We start from the raw sequence: 4,225 nt of genomic DNA, 5'->3' as shown, positions 1-4,225 counted from the left end.
TTAGGCGAGTACTGGACTGGAGCTAAGCCCCCGAGTGGGAGGATTGCTCACCACTCGGTAGGATTTTTCAAACTTTGCGAGTACTGGACTGTAGCTAAGCCCCCAAGTGGGAGAATTGCTCACCACTCGGTAGGATTTTTCAAAATTAGGCGAAACGGTTTCGCTGCTAAGCCCCGAGTGAGAGGCTTGCTCACCACTCGGTAGGATTTTACAAACTTAACCGAAACGGATTCGCGGCTAAGCCCCCGAGTGAGAGGCTTGCTCACCACTCGGTAGGATTTTACAAACTTAGGTGAAACGGATTCGCGGCTAAGTCACCCACTGGGGGATTTCAGATACAAATATAAGCAACGACAATCATTTTAGAAGACTGTAAAGCTCTTGTGTTTGATGAATAAACTACAAAGGTATTTCTTATTACATCTCAACAGACTGAGTGCTTAAGTGTAAAAGGGGTGGAGCAGCTCCGCATTCCAAGCGTGTGGCTCGTCTTTCTTGTGCTCGACGTTGTAAAGGTGGTATGCTCCGTTGTGGAGGACTCTGGTGACGATGAAGGGTCCTTCTCAAGTGGGAGCAAGCTTGTGTGGTTTCTGCTGATCCACTCGAAGAACCAAGTCTTCCTCTTGAAAGGCTCGACCTCTCACGTTTCTGGCGTGGAATCGACGCAGGTCTTGCTGGTAGATGGTCGACCGGATCAAGACCATCTCTCTTTCCTCTTCCAGGAGATTGACTGAATCTTGCCGTGCTTGTTCTGCTTCATCTTCTGAGAAAAGCTCGACTCGGGGCGCGTTGTGGAGCAAGTCACTCAGAAGTACAGCCTCAGCTCCATAAACCAGGAAGAATGGAGTTCGGCCAGTCAACCGATTAGGAGTTGTCCTCAATCCCCAAAGCACTGATGGAAGTTCGTCGACCTAGGCACCTGCTGCGTGCTTGAGATCACGCATCAGTCGGAGTTTCAATCCTTTGAGAATCAATCCATTTGGTCTCTCAGCTTGTCCATTCGACTGGGGGTGGGCGACTGAAGCATAGTCGACTCGAGTACCTTGGGAAGCACAAAAGGCTCTGAACTCATCAGAATCGAAGTTTGACCCATTGTCAGTGATGATGCTGTGCAGAACACCATATCTGAATGTTAACTCTCTGATGAAACTGACAGCAGTACTGGCTTCAAGGTTTTTGATAGGTTTGGCTTCAATCCATTTGGTGAATTTGTCAACTGCTACGAGCACATGAGTGAAGCCGCTCCTACCAGTCCTCAGAGGTCCAACCATATCCAATCCCCAAACAGCAAAGGGCCAGACGAGTGGAATGGTCTTCAGGGCTGATGCAGGCTTGTGAGACATGTTGGAGTAAAACTGGCAACCTTCGCATGTGTCGACTATTTCTTTTGCCATCTGATTTGCTCGTGGCCAATAAAATCCTGCTCGGTATGCTTTGGCCACAATGGTTCGAGAGGACGCATGTTGACCACAGGTCCTCGAGTGGATGTCATTGAGGATCACTCGACCTTCTTCTGGTGTTATGCATTTCTGGCAGACTCCAGTCACACTTTCTCTGAACAACTGTCCTCTTATCACAGTAAATGCTTTGGATCGACAGACGATCTGCCGAGCCTCTTCTTCATCCTCTAGGAGTTCCTTCCTGAGAATGTATGAAATGTACGGCACTGTCTAGTCGGGAGTGATGACCAAAACCTCCGTGATCAAGTCGACCACGGCTGGGACTTCGACTTCAGTCGGATCAGTGGCACTCTTTGGTTGCGGGGGCTCTTCAGTGAAAGGATCTTCTTGAACTGAAGGTGTATGAATGTGCTCCAAGAACACGTTGCTGGGAATGGCTTCCCACTTGGAACCTATCTTTGCCAGATCATCGGCTGCTTGATTTTTCCGTCGGGGTATGTGATGGAGCTCTAACCCCTCAAACTTCTTCTCTAACTTTCTCACTGCATTACAATAGCCAGTCATAGCTAGGCTTCTGACGTCCCACTCCTTCATCACTTGATTGACCACTAAATCCGAGGTGCCATAGACCATGAGGCGACGGACGCCGAGTGAAATGGCCATACGCAACCCGTACAGGAGTGCTTCATATTCAGCTTCATTGTTGGAGGAGTCAAAGTGAATCTGGAGAACATAACTGAGTTTGTCACCTTGGGGGATACCAATACCATGCCAGCACCGGAACCATTCAGCATCTTGGATCCATCGAAGAACATGGTCCAATGCTCCGAGTGAATCTGAGTCGGAAGTTGCTGTTCGATCCAATCGGCGAGGAAATCTGCTATTGCTTGGGATTTGATAGCTTTCTTTGCCTCAAACTTGATATCCAAGGGAAGGAGTTCAATCGCCCACTTTGCCACTCGACCAGTTGCATCTCTGTTGTTCAGAATCTCTGATAATGGTGCGTCGCTGACAACTGTAATGGAGTGATCAGAGAAATAGTGTGCAACCTTCTTCGTGGTCATGTAAATTCCATAAACAAGCTTCTGATAATGTGGATATCTTTGCTTTGATGGAGTCAGAACTTCAGAAGCATAATATACTGGGCGCTGAACTTTATAGGCTTTTCCTTCGTCCCGCTCGACCGTGAGTACTGTACTGACAACTTGTCTAGTGGCTGCAATGTAAAGCAGCAAAGGCTCTTTGCTGATTGGAGCAGCGAGCACTGGCTAGGTGGAAAGTAGGGCTTTGAGCTCTGGAAACGCTGCATCAGCTTCAGGAGTCCACTCGAACTTATCAGACTTCTTCATCAGTCGGTAAAGAGGTAATGCCTTTTCACCGAGGCGAGAAATGAATCGACTCAAGGCGGCCAAACAACCAGTAAGCTTCTGGACATCACGCACACGCACAGGACGTTTCATCCGGAGTATAGCACCAACTTTCTCTGGGTTAGCGTCGATCCCCCGTTCGGAAACAAGGAAACCGAGTAACTTTCTACCCTCCGAATGTGCACTTTGATGGATTAAGCTTGATATCATACCTTCTGAGGTTGGCAAAAGTTTCAGCAAGGTCAGCCAACAGGTCGGAACTCTTACGTGACTTGACCACAATGTCATCCATGTATGCTTCCACATTCCGACTGATTTGAGTGAGCAAACACTTCTGAATCATCCTCATGAATGTGGCTCCAGCGTTCTTCAGGCCAAATGGCATGGTGACATAACAGAAGCATCCGAATAGAGTGATGAAAGCCGTTTTTATCTCATCGGGTCCATACAGTCCGATCTGATGATACCCGGAATAGGCGTCCAGAAAAGACAACCGCTCACACCCCGCAGTCGAGTCGATGATTTGGTCGATGCGGGGAAGAGGAAAATGATCTTTCGGGCAGGCCCGATTGATATGCTTGAAGTCAATGCACATGCGAAGTGAATCGTCCTTCTTGGGGACCATGACAACATTGGCGAGCGACTCAGAGTGGTAAATCTCTCGGATGAACTCGGCTGCAAGGAGCCGAGCCACTTCCTCACCAATTGCTTTTCTCTTCTGTACGGCGGACCGCCGAAGATGTTCCTTGACTGGTTTTACTTTCGGGTCGACTCGCAAATGATGCTTAGCCAGTCCCCTGGGTACACCCGGCATGTCAGAAGGTTTCCATGCGAAGATGTCCCAGTTCTCACGGAGGAACTGGATGAGCGCTTCTTCCTATTTGCTGTCGAGTGAAGTTGAAATATGAGTAGGAGCAGCACTAGGATCGGTCGGGTGAATATGAATCGGATGGTTTCACCGGACGACTGAAATACAGAATCAGTGGCAGGCTTCTTGGAGCGCAACAAATCACTCGAATCTGCGTTCTTCCGATATTCTTGCATTTCGACTGCTGCCATTTGTGCATCAGCGATTTTTGAGCCTTTCTGGAAGCACTCTTTTGCCTTCTGCCGATTGCCAATGATAGTGATCACTCCTCTGGGACCAGGCATTTTCAACTTGAGGTACACGTAACATGGTCGGGCCATGAAACGTGGATAGGCAGGCCTACCCAGAATAGCACGATAAGCACTCTGGAAATCCACTACTTCAAATGTCAACTTTTCTTTGCGGTAATTCTTGGAATCACCGAAAACCACATCAAGGGCAATCTGGCCGAGTGATTCGGCCTTCTTGCCAGGTATGACACCATGGAAACTCATATTGCTTTCACTAAGCTTGGACATCGGAATGCCCATTCCCTTCAAGGTCTCAGCATACAGGATATTCAGGCCACTACCACCATCCATCAGCACTTT

Source organism: Triticum aestivum, chromosome 1D (assembly GCF_018294505.1).
Source record: "Triticum aestivum cultivar Chinese Spring chromosome 1D, IWGSC CS RefSeq v2.1, whole genome shotgun sequence".
NCBI lineage: Eukaryota > Viridiplantae > Streptophyta > Magnoliopsida > Poales > Poaceae > Triticum > Triticum aestivum.
The sequence above is the reverse complement of the archived record's forward strand: the minus strand, read 5'-3'. Positions refer to the sequence as shown.